At 38.8% G+C, this 27,542-nt stretch overlaps 1 pseudogene; it reads left to right on the top strand.

Moving 5' to 3' along the window:
* Positions 1-9,839: 9,839 nt before the first annotated feature.
* Positions 9,840-26,147, top strand: LOC104456212 (annotated as a pseudogene).
* The last annotated feature ends 1,395 nt before the right edge of the window (positions 26,148-27,542 follow it).

The following is a 27,542-nucleotide window of genomic DNA, read 5'->3' as shown; positions in this document are numbered from 1 at the left end:
TAGGTGACCATAGAAAGGTACGGGTCCTAGAAAAGTAGTTTCTCCATTTAGACGACCATAGAATGGTATGGGTCTTGGAAAGTGAATCCACGTTTAGGCGATCGTAGAATGGTACGAGTCCTAGACAACATCTATTTCCCTATTCAGGTGACCGTCGAATGGTACGAGTCCTGGAAAGTGAATCTCCATTTAGGTGACCGTAAAATGGCACGGATTCTAGACAACATCTATTTCCCTATTCAAGCGACTGTAGAATGGTACGGGTCCTGGAAAGTGAATTTTTGTTTAGGCGACCGTAGAATAGTATGAGTCCTAGACAACATCTATTTCCCTATTCAGGCAATCGTAGAATGGTACGAGTCCTAGAAAATGAATTCCTGTTTAAGCGACCGTAAAATGGTATGGGTCCTAGACATGACCAAACAATGCCATACTAGGTGATCGTAGAATGGTACGGATCCTGAGAAAGTAGTCTCTTTGCGAAACCATGTTACTATTCTAGACGACCGTAGAATGGTACAGGTCTTGGACATGTAACACCAATCTATCTTGAGTTACTTTACACTCCTCAAAGGTAAGTAATTCTAGGTAAGTTTCTTTATCATTAGTATTTCCATTCATCATATGACTTGCATTTCAAAATGGGATTCATTTTCCCGAAAAAAAAAAAATTAAGATCATTTAGTGCATGTGCATGATCAAAATTCAGATCTCAATTTGTCTTTGAAGGCAACTTCTATGAGCTCACCTTCAAAGAGGGGTAGCTGTTGACACCTAAATTTTGGCGACCTTAAAGAAATAAAATAAAAATTGAATAGCATAAAAAAAAAAGAAGGAAAATAAGGGAAGGATCAATTTGATTTGATTATGAATGGAATATGAAAATTCTTAATCAAAGAAATCATATGAATAAAAAAGTAAGAAGTTTGATAAAAGGGAAGGAATCGAAATATCCAAGGAAAAATCAAACCAATTGCAAGATTTTGCTCCAATTTACATGAATTAGGGCAACGGAAAAAGGAAGCTCGAAAATTGCCATAGGAGAGTGGTCGGGATTACTATAAAAGGAGACCAAAAATTTTTGAGCAAGAAAAAGGGGGGATTTTCGAAGAAATTGAGAGCAAAAAGTTCCGGAGATAAGTTCGTACAAAAAAGAAAGCTTTGAGGGAAAAAAGAAAAAGTAAGCTTTTTTCCTTCCGTGGAAAAAGTAGAAAAAGAAACATGAGGGGAAGAAAGAATTCGTACAGAGAGTAGACATGAGGTGAGAGAGAGAGAAACAAAAGAAAAGGGAAAAGAAAAAAACGTGCACTGTGCTTCTTCTTCGTGGGTTCCTTCTCCGCATAGCCGCACGTTGTTCTGTTGTTGCCCACCTCGTCATCGGCCTTTGCCACGCGTCGCTCACCCATCGTTGCACCGAGCTAACGTCTGTAGCTTCATGGCTGCGCCCCCGCCTGCAACCCAACACCGGAACACCCGCCACCCATTGCCACCGGAGCTTCCCCTTCGCCTGCGAAGCACCTGCTCAACCCGCGGCCTGCTCCTCTGCCATCGTTGTCCTGCCGGCTCTGCCCCTTGACGTCTAGCACCGCGCCTCAACCCTCAGCGTTGTCGGCCCTGTCTCTATCCAGATCTGCCACTCCTGCCTCCGCTGGTGACCCACAAACGCCTACTCCGAAGTAGCTCACCCATTCGTTGCTCTCCCTTCGTCGGTAGCCTGAGTTCATCGCTACGCCTTGCTCCCTCCACGCACCAGCACCCATGAGCATCGCCGTGCAGCAACCTGTGACCCACAGCAACCCGCACCACCGCCGCGCCATCATCACCGTGCTGCGCCGGTGAGCCCTGGCATCACCAACCCCCGCATAGCCGCTGCTCCGCCCAACACTATCCGCGCGGGCCTGCGACTTGCCGTTGCTGCTCCACCCTTGCCCGCCATCCCCTGCGTTGGAGCTCGACGCCATCGCTGCCGCTCATCGGTGCCATTCCTCTTTTTTTTTTTCAAATTTCACCTCAGTAGTTTTTTTTTTAATTTCATTTTATTTTATTGTCATTTATTTATTCATTTTAAATTTTGTTATTATTGTTTAAGTTAGAATATGGTTTGTCAATGTTAATATTTGTGCATTTTGTAGGCATTATTTGCTAGGATTCTATCCGGAATTATTGTAATTATTAATTTAATCCGAGAGGCATCGGATTATTTTTTTAATTATATTAATTTTTGGGTTTTTGGTAGAATTTTAATTGCTAAATCATTATAATTATTAATTTGATCCGTAAGATTTCGGATTAGATTTTTAATTATTTTGACCTCTTTGTCGTGATAATTAGGGTTAGAATGATCGTTAATTTGACTGTGAGACAACGGTTATTTTTTTCGATTATTTTAATAATTTATTTTGTTGATAGTTTATATTTAATATTTATTTAATAATTACTTACCTAAAAAAAACTAAAAAATCAAAACTTTGCATGAGTATATAGGTTTAGTAATCAGACATGTAGGTTTAGTAAACTAGAAATTTTTTTAGGATTATATTTTTAGGATTGCATTTTTAGAAATAAGTTAGGGATGGACCTAAATAATTTTTTTTAGGGTTTTAGATAATGTTAGCACATTTTAATTATCTCATTTTTCCAAAAAAAAAATAGTTTTCTAAGATAGGATAGGGTTTAAGTCAAATTAATTCCTAGAATAAATTAGAAAATTATCCATTTTTAGATAGATTAATTAGGGTTTTCATAAATTCTAAATTTCAATGAAAAAATACAAAAATACTAGGTGCATGTTAACTAGTTTGCATAATAGAATCATTTAAATAGAATTTATTTACTAGTAAAATTATGTCATGAGGTGCATATTAATTAGTTTGCATAATAGGATCATTTAGTTAGAATTTGTTTGTTAGTAAAATTAGGTCATGTAGTTAGAAATGCATTATATAAAAAAAATCTAAGAAAATCCAAAAAATTGTTTGCTTTGTGTAATGCAATTTATTTATTGAATGTTTAATAATGATTAAGCATCTGTGTGATCATCCTATTGCATGATAGTAACTTAGGTTAAAATAAATTCAAGCTGCTTGCCAAAACATCTTTAAAAATTAAAAAGAAATGGTACCGAAAAGACATTAGAGAAATCTAGTATAACCAAGTTCCCGTATCCTTAGTTTCTGGTTTGTAGGAGTAAAATAGTCATCCAATTATTTTACTTAGGTGTCTAACTGACCTGCCGTAATCCGATTAGTGGCGACTCCTAGTTAATAATCTTTTATAAGTTTAAAAATTTAGACTTAAGTTGCGAATTGGTATGAGCTTGGGAGAGCCCGGGCTAAGCTTAAAGACTTAGTAGTCCATTAACCTAAACTTAGGTGGTGCACCCGAAATTTAGGTCGCAACAATATTATAAAATTTGTCGATCAATGTTTAGTTTGCCAGCAAGTGAAAATTGAGCATCAGAAACCAGGTGGACAGTTGCAACCTCTAGAGATACCTAAATGGAAGTGGCCATGGACTTTGTAGTCGGCCTACTGAGGATGCCAAGTGGTAAGAATGCTATATGAGTGATTGTTGATCGATTGACTAAGTCTGCTCACTTTTTGTCATATCGATTTGGCCTTTCAATGGAAGATATGGCAAAGCGATATTTTAATGAGATAGTGAAACTTCATGGAGTTCCAGTAAGCATTGTTTCTGATAGGGATCCTAGGTTCGTGTCTAACTTTTGGAAGAGTTTGTAAGGAGCATTGGGCACTAAACTCAACTTGAGTACGGCTTTTCATCCACAAATAGATGGACAGTCAGAGAGAACGATTCAAACATTAGAGGATATGTTGAGATCATGCATCATTGACTTCGGCGGTTCTTGGGATGAACATCTACATTTGTCAGAATTTTCTTATAATAATAGTTATCACTCCAGCATTAAGATGGCACCATTTGAAGCTTTATATGGCCGAAAATGCATAAGTCCTATTTGTTGGGATGACGTTGGTGAGAAAAGACTAAGGGTTACCAATCCAAACAAGGCCAAATTCTGATTCTTTGTTCTCGGAATCAGTTTCGGCCTAGAATCGCGTTTAGTAAAATTGTTGTTCCCGAGAACAAATTGGGAATAGAATCAAGAACAAAAAAAAAAAAAAAGTTGATTCTTGTTCCGAAAACGAATTTGAGAATCAAAATCAATAAATTTTCTTCTTCCCTTCGGCCAATCTCGCGACCGCCGTCCACCACCGCCCGCCACTGTCCGCCGTCTGTCGCCGCCGTCCACTGCTGCCGCCGTCTGCCGCCGCCGGCCACCGGTCCAACGAGCTCGCCGGAGGCAAGCCCAACCACCGGCAAGGCTCAGCCTCCCCAGATCTGGCGAGGCCGAGCCTTGCCGGTGGCCGGCGGGCCTCGCCGGGCCGGGTAGGGGCTGGGCAAGCCTCGCGACGCCCAGCCCCACCGGTGGCTGGCGAGGCTCGCCCGGCCCGCCGGTGGCCAGCGGGCCTCGCCTAACCCCCCGACGAGGCCGGCTTGGCCACCGACGGGGCTAGGCGAGCCCCCCGCCAGGCCCGGCGAGGCTCGGTCGACGAGGGCCGGCGACGCTCCGGTGAGGTCGCCGGCCGGAAGAAGAAGAAGAAAAAAAAAAAGGAAAAAAAATGAAAATGAAAAAAAAAGAAAATGAAAATAAAAAATGAAAAAATGAAAAAAAGAAAAGGAAAAAAAGGAAAAAAGTAATAAAATTATTTAAAAATTAAAAGAAATAGATTTGGAACAGAATTAATGAACACGGTACCAAATGCAATTCTATTCCAGAATCGGAAATTTTGGACAGTTACCAAACGGCTTAAAATGCTTAGAATCAGTTTCCGGGAACAGAATAAAAAAGAATCAGTTCTGATTAGAATCTACTCCCGGGAATAGAATCGTTACCAAACGCGCCCTAACTGGCCCTAAGTTCATTCAACAGTCAGAAGAGAAAGTTAAGTTGGTTCGGGAACGTCTCAGAACGGCTCAAAGTCGTTAGAAAAGTTATGCATATCTGAATAGACGCAAGTTAGAATTTAATGTGGGGGATCACATGTTCTTAAAAATTTCTCCTACGAAGGGTGTAATGAGATTTGACACACGTGGGAAGTTAAGTCCAAGGTACATGGGACTATTCTTGATCTTAGAGAAAATTGGTGAAGTCGCTTATAAGTTGGCTTTGCCACTGGCACTATCAGGTGTCCATAATGTGTTCCATGTCTCTTTGTTGCAGAAATATGTGCCAAATCTTGAACATGTGCTAGACTTTACTCCATTGAGATTACGGGAGAACTTGACATATGAGGAGCAGCCTATTCGCATTGTCGATAAGAAGGATCAAGTGTTGCGGCAACGAACTATTCCTTATGTGAAAATACAATGGCAAAACCATACCAAGAGAGAGGCTACTTGGGAACTTAAGGAGGAGGCAAGACACAAATACCCTCACTTGTTTCTGATTGAAGTACATGTAAATTTCGAGGACACAATTTTTTTTAAGGAGAGTAGAATGTAATATTAGGTTAGTGGGCCCCAAAAGAAAAAAAATGAAACAGCAAAAGAAGTTGAAAAGTCAATAAAGCAAAAAGGAGAGGGGAGAGGGCTCGGTTAAATAGAAGCTGAGGGGTCCTCAACCAGAAAGAAAAGAAAGAAGAAGAAGAAGAAGAGAAATAGGAAGAAAGGAAAGGGGTTTTGGCACGTGCACGCCTCGGACACCTCACCAAGCCAACTCGACTCCATAACGTAGCACCTGGTAAGAGATTAGGCCCCTCGTTCGTCCAATTGAAGTAAATTTTGGATTTATGGCTCAAATTCGGAACTTTTGGAAAATTGAGCAGCAAAGTCCGATTTTGGAGTCGTTGAGCCACGTATTTTTGTAGGAATGGTAGTTTAAGGTGTTGTGGAGCCATGGGATTTTACGGATCGTAATTTGAGTTTATGGTTTGTCCTAAACAAAATTTCAAAGTTTCTCGTGCACAGTGAACAGTACGCGTCCAGCAGCTTCAGGCCAATATTTTGTCATTTTTCGGCTTGATTTTGGGGCGGCCAAGTTGGGATTTTTGTAATATGTGTTAAGGGCTCTCTATTGACTATAAATACGTTTGGATCGGGGTTCGGAGGAGAAAGTTAAGGCACGATCAAGTTTTGTGCTTAAACTCCGTGTTGCGAATGGCTTGAACAATTGCCTTGGTTATGCGAGTTGTTAGCGCGTAGAAGTCATTTTGTTAGAGTTAAGACGTAATTTAGTCATTTCGTAGTCGAGATAAAATTTTATTAGATTTTAACATTATTCTTCGGTTATTTGATAAGGCCGTGAGTTCGACGATATATGTATCGTTCATCATTTGGTCGTAGACGACGAGATGAGTAGTACTATATCTTCTTTGGTTTTGTAAAATCATGTCTTGAAGTATATATATGTATATATATTGAATTGAGAAGAGCATTTTTATTGCATAAAAGGCAGATCGAGCAATTGCTACTCTTTGGTTGATTGTGAATCTTTGAAAAGTATGTTATACAAGGTTTGTGGAGAAATATATATGAAATTGCTTTGCGACTGATTTATGAAAATGTTTATGATGATTTGAGAAATGGATATGAAACAGATGATGGGCTATGATGCAAAATGTTATTCATTTGGTTTAAGATATTGATTTCTGGATTGGATTTTTGGTATTAGAGGATGGTTATTTATGCTTAATATGACTGTGAACCTGGTGAGGGGTTTTTGGGGTATGCATACCAAATTTAGGATATCCTTTTGGGTCTAGCTACTGGCTTTGTAGGTGGAGACCTTGCCAAGAAGAGAATCTTGGTCGCCTTGTCACAAGGCGTTGTGTCGTGACCATGGTTAGTTATTGAGCAAAAGATTAGTCGATAGATGGACCATCGACGTGTTTTGATATGAGATGAATCAATTGATAGATTATTGATATGTATTTTTGATGGAGATTATTTAATGGAATCGACCATTGATACTTGACTTTTGATGGCGATTTAAATGAGTTTTCCATATTAGTATAAAATTTTGATGATAAGAAATAACTCTTATAAGATTTGATATGTATTTTATATATTGAGTTGGCGTTATGAAGTTTGGTATTGCTTTATATACATGCATAGTAGTTGTTTGATCTGCTTAAAAGATATGTACTACTCACTGAGCTGTTGTTGCTCATTCCACTCCTCCTTTGATCTTTTTAGGTTCCTCGGCTAGCGGCGAATAGAGTGAGTGCATTGTCGATGGGAAACTTTTGGAGAGTTCTATTTTATTTTTGGTATAATTTAAGTAAGTGATACAAATGATCCTTACTAGTGGTTGGATCGTCTGAGTTTTAAACATATATCTCTTTTCTCTTTTCTCTTTTCTCTTTTTGGTGGATTATAGAAACTTTGATGTTGCAACCAATTTGTTAGTTTATCTGATATGTAAATATATGGTTTGAGATATATATAAGTTAATATTAGTTTGTTGGTTGTGTTTGAGGCTGCGTCCTTTGTAAAGAAGGAAGGCTGTGTCATCCTCATTCTTTGTAGTTTTTGGGTGTGACATATTATTAGCAAGAAACCTTCTCGGATCATGACTTCATCCATTGTTTTTTTTTTTTTCCTCCATTTCTTTGTAAGGAGCCGATTCCATACTCCCCGCCCAAAGGGTTTTTTCTCTTCAGCTAGTAAGACTGAATATTGTTGAATGAATTTGAGCTGAGGATGGACTGTGTTCCAATATGTGATCACAAGTCGCAGTATACTTTTAGAACGTGCCGTGCCTGTCTTTCGAAGACTCTGATCTCAGGCTGGAAGGACACATTCCAGGTGAAGTGCTCACATCAGAAACATGCAAGCGATGTCTGGTGCGGTGATCCTTTTTAAAAGAATTTATAGCAAGCCTTGAAGCTATTTTGAAAGAGTAAACCACAGGGTTCCGAGAAGAAAAAAGAGGGAACTACTGGTATATATATATTCACAAACAAAAACATCCGATATTCCTGGTTTCTTAGAGATGAGCCTCGTTGAATTTTTGTGTCTAAACCGTGCAAAACCATCCGGTGCATCTGGGCTAATAATCAGGGGGCAGTGTTCATTCGAAGATCGCATTTCAGGGTGAGGGGGCTCCTATCCTTTTAGTTTCCCACCAAGATAAAAACGGAGTAATCTGATGGTTGTGTTTCGATGTAGATGATGACCGAGTTTCTGGATAAACCTCAGGTGGCAGAAACGAAAACGCAGCAGCATTCGTCCCTCCTAATTTTCGATCAATCCATGCCCACTTGCCATAATTCCCATAACTTCTCTCCACTCGTATTACACACAGAAATACGGAAAATCCATAGCTGGTCGTAGACAAGAGAGAGAGAGAAGAGAAGAGATTGTCATAAAGCACAAGAAGAGATCAAAGGATAACATATTTTCTTCGAGGGTTGCGGACCTTCTAGTAAATTGTATGAGAGAGAGAGAGAGAGAGAGAGAGAGAGAGAGAGAGAGAGAGAGAGAGAGAGAGAGAGAGAGAGAGAGAGCTTTCTTCTCTTTATACGCTCTAATACGTGTTTGGGTTGATAGCAAAGATATAATTTTATTGGAGATATGATTTGATAGCAAAGATACAATCTAGGATTGGATTTGGGTCGGTTGATTGTATCGATTAGAGATCACAATTGATATCATATTTTTTTTCCTTCTTCATACATTACACTGTGAATACGTGTAAAGAATGCATCTATTGCTCAAATCAGGGGAAATTATCCAAAAAATCTTAAATTTATTACACTTTTTTTCAATTTAATCCTAAACATTTTCACTTTTTGCTAATTGAGTTCATTTGGCTAATTTTGGTTAAAAATTATTGACGTGGACAACGATCTTTGACGTGGCAGTTTTTAAATAATATTTAATGATATTTTAGTAAAATTTGAATTTTTATGCTTTTTTTTTTCATTTTATTTTATTTTATTTTTAGGGTTTGGAGAGAAAGCCAACGATGGTGGCCAGCCAACCCTCATCGACCTCAAGTGAGGGCTAGCCAACTCTCACTGTCCTTGGGTGAGGGCACTAGGGAGGACTGTGACGCCCTCCTTGGCAAAAGCGAGATTATGCAAGCCCTTGCCCAAAATCGGTGAGGGCGACAACCTTGCTTGAAGCCCTCGCCTGGGTCAACAAGGGCCACCAAGCCCTCGCCTAGCTAGATCTGGCAAAGGTGTCGCGACCCTCGCTGAACCTAGGCAAGGGCTTGCATGCCCTCGCTTTCTTGGGCGAGGGGGTCGCCCCTCGCCCAAGGCTGGCAAGGGTCGAGTGACCACCTTTGTCGGCCTTCTCTCCGAACCCGAAATAAAAAAACAAAGAAAAGTAAAAATATATTATTAAAATATTATTAAAAATTACTATGTCAAAATTATTTAGATAGACTTAATTGGCAAAAAGTGTAAATGTTTATGACCAAATTGGCAAAATTGACGGATTTAGGACTGAATTGACAAAAGTATAATAAGTTTAAAACTGAATTGGGCAATTTTCTCCTTAGATCATCGTATTTCATCAATTTAGAGATGAGATTCTAAGGTGAATCTATCTATATAGGAAGTCTTGAAGAAGGGATCCATGTCTGGAAGCACTTAAATAGTCTTTCTTTCAAAAGAATTGTTTCTTATGAACCCATTTCTCCTTTTGACATTCACGTGAGGCTATTTGGTGCTTGCCGCGCTCGTCAGAAGGCCCAGGTAGGTCTGGCGCTGTCGATTTTCTATGAGCTTTTGGACGGTTCGAACGGGGTGGTTTCAGTCCCGAGCACGGTCGCATGTGATGAGCTGCTTGTCGCACTTAGAAAGGCGGATATGAGAGCGGAGTTCAGGGTGGCGTTTGACAAATTGAGAGGAAAGGATGGGTTTGAGTTGGATGCTTGGGGTTATAACATGTGTACTCACGCGTTCGGGTGTTGGGGCGATTTGCCGACTTCTCTGCACCTTTTCGAGGAGATGAAGGCGAGGAGTTCGGGTTGTGTAACCATCCTCTCAATTTTAGGAGGTAAAAGAAGATGGCAAATTAGATAAAAAAAAAAATTATGACTAATTATCTAAAGAAAAAACGCATCAGCTTAAGTTTTCAGTTTTAATTTACATCCTAAGATTATAACATATCACAAGCACAACAATGTGTTATTGACATGTTATTCCATAGCCCAAAGTTCTTAACATTATAATGCAAGTCAAATCTAGCCGAATGTGCCCGTGACATGCTTATTTTTGTTTTGAATAGACGATTTGTAAAAGTAAGACATGATTAGATAAATTAAAAGTCCAATAACTTGACGAAAGTATAATTTATCCGTCACAAGTATCATGATAGAAGTGAAAATACAGCCTTAAATTTAGAGATCATCCCTTCGTTACTATCCCAACCTAGAAACATAGAGCATCGTGTCATGGTCCGATGAATCAACACAATCCAAAGATTTTTGGAAGGAATGTCATGTTCGATTCATAACTAAGCGACTCTTAATCTATCTCTCAAAGACCAAAGGATTTCTCAAGTGTTCTTAAATACTATTGGGGTGGGCAATATGGTAATTGTATACATATATAATAAATGTGGATAGATGGTTACTGAGAAGATATAATCTTTACCGTTATATCAAAAGAAGATTTACGGCTATGATTTGCCTTGTACTTGTATAAATAGGAGCATCCTCCCCTTCATTTGTAGCTCATTTACAATTGAAATACATTTTAGAACTTTACAGAAACAACTGCTTTTTGTCAGTTTAACTAGGCTAAACATTTACAAAACACTCTTGAATTTTGTTCATCAATGCATGATTAGAATCGCTAGTTTATACTAGTTTATGTCTAACATCTCGCCAATGAAAGCAAGACATAATCCTTTTGGTAAAGGTACAAGACCCTACTCCTCGTCTTGGTTTTGCTCCTAACGACATTGATATCGAGATGGGAGGTATGATATGGCTAGTACTAGTATAAGTACCTAGAGGGGGGGTGAATAGATATAACGAGTAATTTCTAATGATAATCGCACAATACTAGACAATTGATAGAAATGAGACAATTTTTCATCGTCAATAAACAAACAACGATCAAAGTAAGACTGAGAGTAGGGAAGAGAAAATTGAACACGAGGTTTATAGTGGTTCGGCTTATTTCAAGCCTACGTTCACTCTTCTGCACTGACAGCCCACTGGCTGGATTCCACTATGAACCAAGAGATATTACAGCACTGTTCTTCCTTGATTTCTTGGTGTAGAAGATCTACCACACTCTCTCAATGTATCATTAAGTATAGACTCTCTTTGTGTGTATAGTTTCGCTCAATATGAATCGACTAATAATCAAGGAGCTTCAGACTCTGGAATTTCTCTATCGAGCACTTACTAGAATAACTGGAACGTCTTCTTTTTATACTCCTTTATGCCATCATACCCGTTGGCACTTACCAAAGGAATTCTTCCAATCTTCCCGTTGGACGGAATCAATTAAGAAGGTCATTCGAGCTATTAAAGGAACATGTCGATAGCCCATCAATCCTGTTCGCCCATACAATCAGGATCTTGGTTTCCAAGAATGGAAACCTTCCAAGAATATTTCGTCAATCATCGGATCTTCAAACGATCTTGATTTCGAATAAATAATCCGTTGTATCAAATTCAGCCAAGAGATCTTCTCCAGTCGATAAGACAAAATCCTTAACCAAACACTTTAGCTCTGGATCATCTTCGTCGCTAGATTAGAAACTGTCAATGAGAATAGTCTTGAGTCTTGAGTCTTGTGTGCTGAGTCTGGTGATTTGAAAGACTTCAGACTCTAAGTACAAGGGTCTGCACAACTTCCAGACTAGATTGATAGAAACGTTTTGTCAGCTTCAAAACACTCTAGAGAGATTTCTCCAACAAGGTACACACTCCTTGGATCATGTTCAGGGTGAGCCAAGATTGGGAGATCTGTGTTGCTCACGAACACAACTAGGAGAGATTGACCACAATGAGAAGCTCCTTCACTTAATTTTGAGATGCTATAGCTTTTCAACTGAAAATCACAAAACATATGTACAATACTTCACAGCATAGTTACAATTCAATCACAATTGCACCAAAACCATTTGATTCTTATTTTGTAGCCTCCGATTAATGGTCCCCCAAATTGGATGGGTTAATTTTGTGTATTACATGATTTACTTTTTTTCTTGACAATTTCCCTTGGATTATCTATTAGATGTTCATCGGTTTCCAGTATATGGTTTCACTTTCACTCTAGTTTTTCTGCAATGATTCACAATACGTGAAAGGAACTTTTGAAAATTTTCTATAGATTGTCTACTATGTTAAGCCATCCAAAAGTTTGTATCGGTACATATGGTTGATTGGTGATGCTTCTGCGGTGAAATCAATCGTGAGGATTGGAATTGCGATGAGTGATATTGTTAATATGAGGTTTTGACGGGATAATTATAAAAAAAATCCTAAATTTACCGTGCAATGCTAATATAGTCCAAAAACCTTTTTAATTTTGTCAATCTAATTGTACTGTTATAAAATATTTTTGTTCTAAATTTTCTTTTGATAATTATATATTATACTTTTACGTGGACTAATGGCGTTGTTCTGGTTAATCACTACCGCATAGAAGGCACTTTATATGGTAGAATTCTTTCTCTTTATTTACTTTTAGGTTCTCTCGACTATCCACATGGTGGTGCCTCTAGTTTAAGTCTATTCATAATTCCGACATTAGAATTACAGGGTGTCACGTGTTAAGTGGTATTAAAGCTTAGGTTTTGCAATGAAGTGATGACATGCATTTAGGCTAATGGATTAATAAGAACATGTTTTCTTTGCTTGTTATTAGGGGTGAGCATGGTTCGGGTTGGGTCGGTCTGCCCGCTAACCTTAGGACCAACTTGCACAGTGCTGGTCTTCAATTTTTGGGACTGAGGACCAACCCTATTGAGCTTGAGACCGAGGACCGGACCGATTCAATGGGTTCGGTTCGGTTCCAGGGTCAACTCGGGACCAATCGATAATTTTTTATTTCATTTTTTGTACTCCTTAAAAAAGCAATTGATGATCGAACTGACCCAATGGGTTCGATCCGGTTTCAGGGTCAACTCAAGACCAACCAATAATTTTTTATTTCATTTTTTGTACTCCTTAAAAAAACGATTGAGGACGAAACTGACTCAATAAGTTCGGTTCGGTTTCAGGGTCAACCCAAGACCAACCAATAATTTTTTATTTCATTATTTGTACTTCTTAAAAGGGCAACCGAGGACCATACCGACCCAATGAGTTTGATGAGGAGCGAGGTCAGCTAAGAAAGGCAAGCGGTGAGGGTCAAATGGAGTGAGCATCGAACAGAATGAGCATCGAAGGTCAAGCGGGAAGCAACAAGCCAAGCGAGCATCGAGCGGTGAGCAGCACGAGTGACCCAAAGCAAGCGAGGCGAGTGTCAAGTGGTGAGCGGAAAAGTTATTTCTTTCAATTTTGGCAAATTGAAGACTAAGATGACAAATAAAATAGAAGAGAACGAATACTAAAAGATGATACAATAAAAAACTGTTTATACCTTTTTGGACATCTGATGACTCTTCATAAAAACATTTTTCTCCTTTGTAAATTATGAATATTGATGCTGTAAAAGACATTAAAAATCTAAGTTATTAAGGAACAATGTAAAATTATTTGAACTCATTACTAAAGAGTTGTTTAATATTATTGATGTTATTTATTTTAAGGTTTTTTTTATATAAAAAAAATTATAAGTAATATATATAAGGGTTGATTCGGGTTGGACCGATCCGAAATTCTCAGGACTGAGGACCAACCCACACAGTGTTGATCTAGGAATTCTAGGACCAAGGATTGACCCAATCTCTCTGGGAATCGGACCAGGACCGGCAGGTTGGGCTCGTCCAAGATCGGTCTAGGGTCAACCCTAGACCAGTGCTCACCCCTACTTGTTATGTAAGCATGTGATTGCCATGTATCTGTGAGTGCCGATGTATAAAAACGATTTGAGTTTGTGTTTACGTCAAGTTTTTTACACGCATGAGATAGAATTAATGTTATGTGCTTGTGATTTTTTACAGTAGCAACCTAAGATATATGTCTATCTACACCGGTGGAATCAATTAAAAACTGTATTTTCCCAACTCCAGAAAATGCCACTTGGTAGAAGTATATTAAAATAGATGCTTTTTAAGGGAATTGGGCCCAGCAAATATAAATACGAGTAGTAATGAATTTGGAGCAATTATCAGGAAGATGGTACAACCTATATATTTCATATATTCCTTACTATGTCTCATTTGCGTTCAATAATTTCTAAAGAAGATCATGTCTCCCTTGTATATTATGTTATTTGTCAAAGTGAGAAATCATTTCTTAAATATAAAAAGTTACAGTTAAATAGTGAAATAATGAAGAGAAAGGGGAAGGGAAAGGAGTAATAAAGAGGAGGTGCCTTGGTGAGAGAGACGCTCTAATACTGCCAACTGAGCAAATTGGCAAAAGACATCACCATTGCTCTAAAAATGCTCTATTGGCAATTAGCTTTCGTTTTATGCGGATTCATAGGCCAAGAAACATGGGAACGCAACCCATTCGCCAAATAAGTTTAGAAGCTGAGTGAATCCTAAAACTATTCATGCTATTTCGCAGATATTTGAACATTATTTGAAGAAAAGGAGTTCCTAGTATCACACGGCGTTAGCCCTCATCCCAATGAATTCAAAGAACAGTACTCTGATCATCTCCTCTCAAGTTAGTCTTCCAATCTTCACTCAAAAGCTCAATACCGGCATCATTGGAGTAGCTCCACTCTTAAGGGAATTCCCCGAAGGCATTGTGCCGCTGTTTTTCCCTGTGGCCTCTCTGTTGTGTGCGGGAAGTCAAACCGGTGACCAAGATTCTAGACATGAATGAAGAAAAGAAGGAATGGGCCATTGTATAAATTCAATGACAAGAAAATTTATGCGTCGGAGGAAAAGTAAAAAAAGGAAAAGAAAAGTTTTGAAAATCAGGTCTAAAACCCAGCCCAGCCCAACGTTCGGAGGCGGCAAAACGCCAGCATTTTCTCTTATTTCGCTCTTCTTCCCACCCTGAAAAAAGAAAACAAAAGAAAAGTGAATAACGAAAATAAATATATTTCATGGGTGCCTATTGCAGTTGCAAGTAGAAGAGGAGATTAATATTGAAAAAGCTTCGGCTTCTTAGGGTTCCTTTTGGTAACGATTACTGTTTAAAAATTGTTTTAGGAAACGAAATAGAAAAAATTATTTACGTTACTAGGGAACGATTTTGAACGTGAAGAACGCGTTTGGTAAACTTGTTCTTGGAATAGAAAAAGAACGAAGACACATTTTGTAAACTTGTATAATTTTTCTGTTTCTTTTAATTTTTTAATTTTTTTTTTCCTTTTGGCCAGTCATCGGCCTTGGCCATGGTTGGCGACCGGCCGACGAGGACTGGCGACCTCGCCCATGGCTGGCAATTGGCCGATGAGGGCCAGCAATGCTTGGCCTCGCCGGGGGCCAGCAACGCTCGGGCGAGGTCGTCGGCCCTCGGCGGGGCGGCGGCGAGTGACTGACCAAAGAAAAAAGAAGAATAAAAGAAAGAGAAGAAAAAAAATAGTAGAGAGAAAATTTATTTTTCAATAGTATTAGGAATAAGAAATAATTTTTTTTCTTGTTTATATTTCAAATTTGTTTCCGAAAAAAAAAAATTAGAACAAAAACCCGAACAAATGCGTTTTTGTTCTTTTTTTCCCCAGAAAAAAAAAAAAAAAAAACGGAAATTGTGTTAATGAACAAAAGAAAAAAACACAAACAAATGCACCCTTGCGGACTAGGCCTCCTCTGATGTCAAAGTCTCAATCTTTCTTCCTGCCCTTCTTAGCTCTCTCTTCCCCGAACGGTGGGTTTGTCTCGTTTTCGTTGAATTTCGTGGCCATTCATTCAATTAGAGTTGGTTCAGTTTCGCTTCTGTGTATCTGATACTTGTAGTGGTAGGATAATGGAAGACAGCTGCTAAAGGTTTCAAGTTTGGTCCTACTTCCGCGTTGTTTTATCAATCATTTGTGATTGGTTCTGCCACTAAAAGTTTCGTTTGATTCGTCTGTGCTGCAGAAAGAATTCGAAGGACTCGAACTAGAAGGACTACGGGGAAGAGGTCCAGGAGTCAGAAAAAGGAGAAGAGGGGCTCTAAGAGGAGGGCTATCGATGAAGACGTGGCCTCGGAAGACATTGATGACGAAATAGATGCCTGTGAGTTATCTCCCTCGGCTGAGTATCTGCTTACTGGCCCCGCATGCTTTCTGTTTGTGTAAATGCCAGTGTGAAGTTTGCTGCTTTATAAATGATTTCTCTTATTGATGTTTTTATTTGTGGTTCACAAAGGGATGTTGTGCCGCTGAACGTTCAGAGTGATGCTGGGGAGGCAGATGATGACAATGAATAGCCTGTCTTTGATTTTAAGGTACTTAAGTTCCCTTCGATGCAGATTTGGTATGGTTCATCCAGTGAACTCGGTTTGGGACAGAGTTGAATTTGGCTTGGCGCATGGTAGGGAAGGTTTTCAAGGAATTTAGTGATAATTAAATAAATGTTTGCATGAGATTTGCGTTTGAATATTTGTGCGGATCAAACTGGTGTTGTCTTGTGACGGTTATCTTTTAGTGGTGATGTGACCTTGCATAAGGCATTCCTTTTGTGTTTATTCTTTATATTTTTCACATTAGCTGGTGAATTGTTGTGAAATTAACATGCATGAGAGACTTCCTTTCTGATGTTCTCATTAAATGATTAGTACTTATAAAAATTCTGGACTCCTACTGGTCATTTATATATCAGTGCTTTGAAATTATTAGTCGATCCCCGATATTTGTTTATTGGAAAGAGAAATTAATGGAATATGGTGTCTTGGAATTTCTTTTAGGACAAAGAGGATGAAGATGATGACACTCAATTGACCAGGCTTGCTGCAAAAAGTTAGATTGTCTCAAGTTATTTTGCTTTTCTTGAGTTAATACTACTGCCCACTGACGTTGTCCTTTTCTACATGCCAATTCATCAGAGAGTTCCTAATTCTCTGGAGTAAGTTGTCATACCTGCTCAGCATTTAATATCTGAAGCTAAATTGGCTTAAGCTCTCCAGTAAATAATTCTGGTTAGAAAACTGGAAGTCTTGTTGGCCATGAAGTCCTTGAGAGTAAATGCGTTAACTGCTAATAATGAAGAACTCTGAAATTGCAGTCTAAGTGCATGTTCACTTTTGTTGAGTCTGGTTTTATGGGAATTAGGTGCTAGTTATTGATGAGATTGGCCTCAAAATAGCTGTTTAATTTTTAACCAGTCTCCAAGAATTGGTTAGCTCTGCGTTTCACTCTTGTTTGCCTGTTCGTGTCATTTCATCAGTAAAACCTTTACAGGTGGATTTGTGATGTTGTAACATCAAATAAAAGTGATGGAATTTGATATCACTTGAATATGATATATTGGAACTTTTTTAGGGAGCTCTGCTATGTTTTCATAATCTTCTTGTGAATTTGTGTGGAGAGGAAAAACATCCTCTGATTTCGCCCAGCCTGCCATAATAGAATGTACAGGCGAAGCAGCCAATAGCAGTATGCTCTTCTATTATCAATTTCACATGCTGCCAGGCTGGGACACTACATCTATCCTCTTTATGATAATTAGATGGATGGTAATGGTTACGGTTATCTGTAAGAGAAGTCATTTCGGTTCAGAACTGGTAGCTCCACATGTATTATGTCTCCTACAAATGACCTATTCTAATAGTAGGCAACCATTCAGCATATTGGCTTGATAGGAGCAAGGTGATTGGCCTATTGATGATCAATTTACCAAACCCAAGGAGTCTTGCATTCAATTCTTTACACCTTCATCCTCTTCATAGCCTATAAAGAAGGAGAGAGTAAAATATCTTGTACACCATTGCCTTGGTTCATTTTCCCCTAATGATGATTCACTGCTTATTAAAAGTGTAATGACCTCATGTAGTGGAAAAATGCTTGGTTTTTGTTGGTGATGTTGACTTCCACTTTTAAAGTTCAATTTCCATATTGTTGTTTGCATTGTTTGTAGTCGCAAGACAGCAAAAGTTTTGTGGGTGAAAATTGGTGGGGTGGAAGATGAAATGCACAATGAGGAGGAAGAAGATGAAGACAAGAAGACCGTTTGGGGCAGAAGTAAGCAACAGTACTATAATGCCGATGAGGTACGTTGAGTTGGAAATCTGATTTCATCCCTCTTTACACTTCATCAAGTTGATATGGGGGTTCTCTGTTAAACTACAAACGGATTGTGATTTCCCTTGTTAAGTATTTTTCTGAAGAACCTGAACCCTTCATATTTGGCTTTTGAGCGAGCTTAAATTCTGTGATTCTTTATTCGAACCACAGGCAACCTCTAGCGATGAGGAAATTCCAGCCGAGGAAGAGGCAGAGGTGTTAAGATTACTGAGGGAGAAAGCAAAATCATTATCAAGGGTGGACTTTGGGCTTGAAGATATTAGTCCCAATGAGGCCATTGCGGAACCAAATTTAGGGGTAGCATTTTCTGATAACCTTGTTCACTCTGTGGCTTTAAAGTTGTTCTGAAATGTTTTCCCCATAGAGGTAGGTGGAGTTTCGAAGGAATAGTGCTATTTCAATTGCAACTTATTCATGATTCTGCAGGAAATTACGGTTGGAGGAAAAGGTAAATTTGAATCTGGCGTATGTGAAGGCACTGGAGATGATATTGTGACAGCTTTTGAGGAGGTAAAAAAAGATTTGAATGCACTGTCAAAGGAGGAGCAAATGGATGTTGTATATAGGTATTTCCTCTCTTAAAGTGAACTAAAAGCTGCTTTGGTTGATGTGTTGCTACTGGTTATGGAATTTCGACTTAAAGTAGCAAGAGCTTAATATCTTTTGCTGGGAAGATCAGTATCAATAGACCAGCACAATGTATTGACCATGAACATACAATTGATATTGACTATGGCCTCTTTTGCATATGGCTTTACTTTTTTTGGGCTCTTTTTGTGTATGGGTTTTTACCCCCCTGGTGCCTTACGGTTGAACTTTTTATCTATTAAAAATAAAAAAAGATCTCCAAAGATGGATCTTGCAATGCATGTTTGTAATTGGTCAAGGTACATTAAAGTGCTGCACTATGTTTTCTCATAATTCTTCATGGTGTTTCCTGTAATTAGACTGTGGAAGCTTTTGCAATTTGCATAATCCTTTTTACATAAAACTGGATAACCTGTTGTCTATGATTCCACTCTGCATCTTAGCTATTCCTATCCATCAGGTAGTGATTGTCAGTCCTTTCAGATTCATGAGAACTATGCGTTGAAATATCTGGCAGGATAAATCAATCAAGCGCTGCACTATGTTTTCTCATAATTCTTCATGGTGCTTCCTGTAATCAGAAGTAGAACTTGGCAATGTTTTTCTTCCTTGATTAGAAAACCTACTAGACAGCCTAAGGATTGTTTGGCTATGGTTTTGAAGAAACAAAGAAAGCCAATTCGATGAATTGATTCTCTGGATTTTACTTATGAAAGCAAACATTAGATGTGAATGAAAAGGGAAAGACAATCAGTGGATTTCTCCTCGTATGTCTCACAATGTTTTCCTTCCGTAATGTGGTCTTTCAGAGGAGACAATCCATTTTTTGATTTCATAGGATTTTTATAAGCCATCTCCTTGTTGGGAAAAGAATTTGTCAAGCTAGATGAGGAAGACATCTTAGTGGTAAAGGCTAATGGAGACGACCACACTTCATAAGAGGAAATAGGTGGGATTGTTGAGACATGGTAAATTTTGCAATAATTGGAAGAATGTTAAATGAGAAAAATTCTAGTCCATTAGAGAGAAGCAAATAAAGAAGTGGTTGAAGTTCTGGATTACATAGAAATTAATAATTCATATGTAATATAGTCATCAATTCAAAGAGTTTATTCCTGGTCATAGTTGATCTCATAATATATGGGACTTTCCCATCAGAAGTTATCTGCATCCAATCCTACTTCTTAAGTTAACAAATGAAACATAAGCGAAATGTATGAACTAAGTTACCCTGCATTGAATGAAGTAAAGATATCATGAAAAGGAAATATGTATGTAGTCTATGTACTTTATGTTCCTGCCTCTTTTTTATATAGAATGTTTTTCTTGCAGTTCTGCTCCAGAATTGGTGGGACTGCTGTCTGAGCTGAATTATGCAGTTGAAGAGCTTGAAAGCAGAATTAATCCGCTTCTAAGCAAGGTATTTATTCCACTGTCAAAGAGGCACGTGTTAACAGATGACTTTTTTTTTTTTTTTTTTTTTATCTCTATAGTATGGAATGATTTCGTTCTCAATTTCTTCAAGTTTTCTTGGCAGAAGTTTATATCTCTACAAAGATCGCTTTGAAGGTCCCTAGGAAGGATCTCACTGAAGGGATGAATTTTAGCTATCCAATATTTTCTGTTATGCTTTTGGTAGAACGCTTTGGTGTCTTGCTTTGAAGTTTTTTTGGCTTGGGTCTTTAATATTTTTTATTGTTTGAGCTTATTACTATAATGTTTTAATTCCGTTTGGCTAGTACAGTGGTGTCTTTATTACTTGCTGTCTATGGTTTCTGTTCAATGTGGAATTTGCAGCTCATATTTTCTTGTTGTTCGGCATGTGTCTTCTATTCTATGAATATAAAAAGAGGGAAAGTACAATGGAAGGAGGATCACGCTATTTGGAAGTAAAGCAGGTTCTGCTGCTGGCCTATTGCCAAGCAATTACCTTTTATCTCCTTCTTAAGTCTGAGGGACAACCAGTTCTGATATCCTGTTATAGCTTGCCTTGTGGAGATCAAAAGCTTATTCTAGAAGGTATTTAAAGAAGCTCTATAATTTCTATTAGTGATTTTATCTATAAATCTGCACATGCATGCTGCGTGGCATGCCAGTGAATATCATTGTTAACTTTCAGCCTACTTGTTAACTCCTGTTAGAAACCACTCTTGGGCATGATAGGCAAAGTCACAATACACTGAACAGTGTCATTGCTCCTGTCATCGTAGTGATCATGGGTAATATGCTACTTGAGGAGTGGGTGGACGTGCTTTTTAGCCTAGTCATTTTTTTTTTTTTTTTTTTAATTTTCTTATGTTCAGTGATTTGCTAAATGTTGTTGTAGTTGCCTCTATTTGTATGTATGGCTGTTTGGTTCAGTCTATGCTGCTAGTTGAACATCTTTACTGAAATTCCATTGATTTTTACATTTCCATTTAGTGAGGACTAATGAACCATTTGGTTGAGCTGTGTAAGCCATTTATTTGCGGTGTCTCCCTATTCATTATGCTGGAATCGACTTTAGCTGGCACCTGATCCTTATGAAATCACAATCTTTCTCTGTAATCCCTAATCTTTAGTGTGGTGTAGTATTCTGAGGGTAGAAGGGGATGACTGGAAGGTTGTCAGGATTGTGCACATGCATATTCGTTCGTCAATATCTTTTGCAGTTATCTTTTGGTTTCCTTGAGTGTTGACTGACTATGCAAGTGCCTGAAGATTGCTCTCTTTTTTTCTCCTTGGGTGAGTCATGCATATAACTGTACTGCTCACTTACTCAATGTTTATGAACATATCGCTGTACTGCATTGGATGGGGTTTTTGTCTACTATCATGTTACTTTTCAGTCTTTATTTTAAAGCTGTCAGAAATCTTAGACGCACTACTTTTGGCAGATTAAACAACTTCATGAAAACCTTACATCTCACCTCGAAGAGATTCTAAAACAAAGTGCTTCAGATGAAATGCCAGAAAAGTTGGTGAATGATGAAAATTTGTTGCAATCTGATGATTCTGATGAAAATGACGAGTCCATTCCACTGCCTGTTGATGTTCAAGATCAAGAGGCAAAAAATGTATGTTTCACCTTAATCAAGATTGTATATTTGCCTCCTTGTGTCTTTGGTATGAACATGAACGTTGGTTTTGCAGCCTCATGAACCCATTCAGGACGATGAGAATAATGGAGAGAAACATAAACCTCAGGTGAGTCTGGCTCAATTGACAGCACTAGAAATGTCAGTTCCTCTCTCTCCAAGCTGCATAAAAATAGTTTTGAGTATTCTTGTATTTGATTATCGCCAAATTTGGCAGGAGGAACAATTTGGGGTGCAAAGCTTGAAGATGTTAAAAGGTGAGGGCTGCTCTTGAGCAAAAAATGAGGCACAAGAAAAGTTTTTAGTTCAAATGCTTCAAAAGGGGAGAAAAACCAAAGAACTTTGTAACCAGTGAACAGGTACTGCTTTAATTGCCCACACCTGCTCTTTGTTTTAATTTAAGGAGTTTAATTAGGTTACTTCTTCAACAGGCAGCTAGAGACCTATGCAGATTTCGATGATCATGCTATTGAAGATGTAGCATCTCGTCATGGGTTGATGAATGGGAATGCAGGATCATTGGGATTAACTAAACCATCCAGTCTTCTGCGGGTTGAAAACAAGAGACAGAAGGTTTGGATCTTGGCAAGATTATGTCCAATTTTTTTCCTTTAAGTGCAAGAGGTTATGTGATTGATCAAAATGTGTTTGCAAGATCTAGACTACTTCCTACCAAGGGAAATATATGGGTTAAACAGTCAAAATTAAAGTAAATTTCCAGTTGGTGCAGTCCTTGAACAATGTTCCTATAAAATGTTTCTAATGATTCAGGAGTTAGTTGCTCTAGAATGGACGAGTCTGTTAGGATAATCTGGTATAGGTGGAACTAACCATGTCAGTAATATACCTAAAACATTGCAAAAAGGGAAAAGAAATCATCATGGGCTACAATTAGGGTATATGGCTAACACATGTTAACATTTTGTTTTTACTTATTTTCATGTCATAGAATAATCTTGTATGGATTATGTCAAGTAAAATACCTAAATATTAGGAAAGAAAAATTCTACTTTCCTGTCCCTTGAAGTTTTTGAGGAACTGTTTTTTATTCTCGCGATTGTATTCAGATTTTGATGTTGTCTCGTGCCTCTCCATGTCCTAACTCTTTTTTGATTGTTGGACATGATAGATGAAAGATGATAGATTGATAGACATTCCATTTAGATGATTGTTAAATTACCTAGGGTTATAAGTCGACTCAAGTACAATCTTTTTATGGATTGGACTCGTGCTGAATTTCTACTATTTTTTTTAACAAATCAAGTGATAGTATCATATTAGTTTTGCAAGTATCCAAAGGAAGCTCTAAGTGACATTACCATGTTAATCCTGAAATGAATATCACGAATGACATGCTTTTCATCTTGCTCCTGGAAGGTCATATCGGGTGATGATGATTTGCCAAGGAGGGATGATATTGGAGAAAGGCGGAAGAAACATGAGCTTCAAGTATTGGCTGGAGCTGGAGTTAAGTCAGAAGATGATCTTGGTGACGAAGATGGGAATCTTGAGGCTAATGGAGGTGCTGATTCTGAGGAAAGTGAATCTGAAGAGTCAGCCGATGAGTTTTATCAGCAAGTGAAGTGGGAGAGTCAGAGGCAAAAAGAGGTACTGTGCTATCCAAAGAGCAACTCTTCTCAAAATCTCAAAGGGTGAACCCTATAGACCATCCCCAGGGGGTGGTGAAGGAAGAGCCCCAATTAGGTGGAAAACCCCCGCTATCCAAAGAGCAACTCTTCTCAAAATCTCAAAGGGTGAACCCTATAGACCATCCCCAGGGGGTGGTGAAGGAAGAGCCCCAATTAGGTGGAAAACCCCCAATGCCGCCAAAGCAAAGATGTATACAAGGTCCGTTTTCTATTGCTCTTCCAAAATTTTCCATCTTAGGATCCGTTCGTTTTGCGGAAAATATCATGTTTCCGGAAAACATTTTCCTGAAAGTCATTTTCTAGAAAAATGACTTTATTTTCCGGTTCAGCCAAAACTTAAATTTGAATGGAAAATATTTTCCACCGTTCGTTAACTCCTTAAATTGTTTGGGAAAAATTATCGAAAATTGAATTTTAATATTTTTAATTGACCAAAAAATTAATTTTATTATATATATATATATATATATATATATATATATATATTTAAATAAATTTTTAATTATTTATATTTTAAAAAATCAATTTTTTTATTATTTTCTTTTTTTTTCTTTTTCTTTTCCTTCCTCCTTCCTCCACCACCGCCTCCTTCCTCCTCCTTTCGCCGTCGCCGCCTCCTTCCCGCTTGACGATGGGCTGGCCGCTCAACGACCAACGAAGACCTAGTGGCCAGATTTGGCGAGCTCGAGGCACGGCCGATCTCACCCGAGCTCGCCACAAGCTTTGTCGGGCTCTGGCAAGCTGCAAGCTCGTCAAATCTGGCGGCGAAGCTCGGGCTCGCCTGAATCGGGAGCCCCCAAATCGACGAGCTCATGGCGAGCTCGAGCGAGGCCCAAGCCCCACCTATCTTCTTGGATCTCGGCGAGCCGCGAGCTCTGCCCAGGCCAGCGAGGCCCGATCTCAGCTTCGCCAAATCGGGTTAGGCGGAGCCTTGCTGGCCTGGGGTGAGGCCGGCGAGGTCGCCGGCCGCTGGCTTGCGGCCGGTTGCCAAACACCGCTGTGGCCAATCGTCGGTCACCGGCCACCACCAAAGAAGAAGATGAAAATGAAAGAAAGAAAAGAAAATAATTTAAAAACTCGATTTAAAAAAAAAAGAAAAAAGAAAAATAAAGCATAAAAATAAAACGAAAATGTATTGATAAAAAGAAGTAAGAGGGAAGAAGTCATGAAAAACGTTTCACTTTTCAAAAGTGGAAAACGTTTTCCTCACTTTAAAGGTTGTTTTTTCCAATGATGGAAAACATTTTCTTTGACTAGTTCATTTTCCGTAAAACGAACACCAGAAAATTTGGAAAACATTTTCCTGGAAGTCATTTTCCGCAAAATAAATGGACCCTTAATCTTAACGTGGTCCCAGAAGAGTGATATTAGGCACCCATTTTCATCAATCCATTACAACTTATGCTTTGAAAAGTAAATTAATAGTCATGTGCTGGGTATAGAACAAGGAGATCGTAGAAATTTCTCCAGTCATGTATGAGCTCCATGAATGTACCTATTTAAGATTTTTTTTTTCCCTCCATTTCTTGAAAATTTTTCTTAGACATTTGATATCAAGGGTTGGGATCTTTACTTACAAGGAAACGTCTTAACATTGAACAATCTTTTGGAATGAAGACAAATTTTTATTACCAAGTATGAACCGCAAAATAACATGGTGCGAGTGTATAATGTGACATCGTATACACAAATCATTGCTTTCTTTTTAAAGGATATTGAACCTTATTGAGCAGCTCGATTTAGCTAAAACTTGAACTAACATTTCTATGAGTTTTATTTGCTATGATGAAATAAGGAAGACGTTATATCAATCTTTTTGCTACTCTATCCTATGGACCTACGAGGAAAAGGAAAGAGAACTTTTGAGAAGGGTGAATAGCATTCTGGATCTAATTAGAAAGTAGAAATTAAATGAAGATTAAAGAAAAGACGTGAGAGAGCTACCAATGCATCAAATTCACGGACCTATGGCTTTCCAAATGCACGAGTTTTCTTTTGTTTTTGTGACGCACATGAAAACTCAATGGAAATATTTAGTGCCATGTCATGGTAACATTGCTTTCAGAATGTATTCAATTTGTGGTTGACTCTGATGGGCCTACGGGGATCCGGCAATTCCATCCTTGCCTGAAACAGTCGATGGAAAGCGCCATATCACTTATCAGGTGAGCATGCGTGCAATGGTTCTGGTCAGTTCCGTTAATGGTCTTAACTTCTCGTTGCCATAGTCAAAGATTTAACTTTTGCTGTGCAAATGCTTTAGATGGAGAAAAATAGAGGACTGACCCGTGATCGGAAGAAAGAAATGAAAAATCCAAGGAAGAAGTACCAGGTGAGTCAAGAAAATCAGATTGTTGATATATATTCTCACGTTGATTTTCTATATTGCCTGAAATTATTTATGTTCATTTTGCGTGCAGAGTAAGCACAAGAAGGCAGTGGTCCGACGAAAAGGGCAAGTTCGGGAGATCAGGAAGCCTTCCGGACCTTACGGTGGGGAAGCATATGGTATTAATGCAGGAATCAGTCGAAGCATAAGATTCAGTAGCTAAATGCTACAACTTTGGGTTAGAAATCTGTCGTGCGGACCTTGGATCAACCTGTCAGTGATTTGGGTGACATGATGTATATAGTCAAGGTCCTACGATTGCATGAGAATCAGTTGGTGTCTAACGGGGATGCAAGTGGACGACTTTGAAGCCCCGGCAGATACGTGTTGCCCATCATCGGCAGGCCATTTTTGTTAGTATCAGAAGGCCAGAGTTTTGCTTGAGTTGAGATTGCTTTCCATGTCGAAGGCCTCGTGTTATTAGCAAAAAAACCTTGTCGGAATTTGCTTATTAAAGATTGTGACTTCATCCATTGTTTTATTTATTTTTTTTCGTTTCTTTCTAGGGAAGCGATTCCGTATGTTTAGTTTTTACTCCCCGCCCAAAGGGGTTTTTCAATTCAGCCAGTAGGACTGAATATTGTTGAATGAATTTGAGCTGAGGATGGACCGTGTTCCAAGATGTGATCACGAATCGCAGTATACTTTTAGAACGTGAGGTGGAAGACCTTGATCTTAGGCCGGAAGAACACATTCCAGGTGCTCACATCAGAAATATCCAAGCTTTGTTTCGTGTGGTGATTATGGGTGAGCATGGTCTGGGTTGAGTCAGTTCACCCCTAACTCTAGGATTAACTCGCACAGCGCTAGTCCTCAATTTTGAGATCAAGGACTGATCTTATTGAGTTTAGGATCGAAGATCAAATTGACCCAATGGGTTCGGTCTGGTTCCAGAATCAACTCGGAACCAACCGATAATTTTTTTTTTTTTAATTTCATTTTTGTACTTTTTTAAAAAGCGATTGATGACCGAACTGACCCAATAGGTTCAGTCTGATTTTAAGGTCAACTAGGACCAACCAATATTTTTTTTTATTTCATTTTTTTGTACTTCTTGAAAGGGCAACATATGATTATACCACCACCCACTTGGATGGCGCTGTTGGAGCGGGCATTCTTCCTCTCGCAAAAGGTTGAGTGTTTGAATCCCGAGCGTCGCAAAGTGACTTATCTGGTGGCACGTATGTGGTAGCTAGCACGTGTCGCTCCCAGGGTTTACCCTGCCGCGAAGCGGCGTCCAAGGTTCCCTAGGTTACCAAAAAAAATATGACTATACCGACCAAATGAATTCGATGATAAGTGAGGCCAGCTAAAAAAAACAAGCAGTAATGGTCAAGTGGAGTAAGCGTCGAATAGAATGAGCATTGAATGTCGAGCGAGGAGTAACAAGCTAAGCGAGCATCAAGCGGTAAGTGGCACAAGTAACCCAAAGCGAGCGAGACGAGTGTTAAGTGGCGAGCACAGAAGTTTTTTTTTTTTTTTGATTCGGGAACCATCGTACAGTCAACAGCCGACAACGTAAACTCAAGTTGGACTGAGCCACCACCACAAACCCAGT

Source organism: Eucalyptus grandis, chromosome 8, assembly GCF_016545825.1.
Source record: "Eucalyptus grandis isolate ANBG69807.140 chromosome 8, ASM1654582v1, whole genome shotgun sequence".
NCBI classification, from domain to species: domain Eukaryota; kingdom Viridiplantae; phylum Streptophyta; class Magnoliopsida; order Myrtales; family Myrtaceae; genus Eucalyptus; species Eucalyptus grandis.
This window is presented reverse-complemented; position numbering and strand designations above follow the sequence as displayed.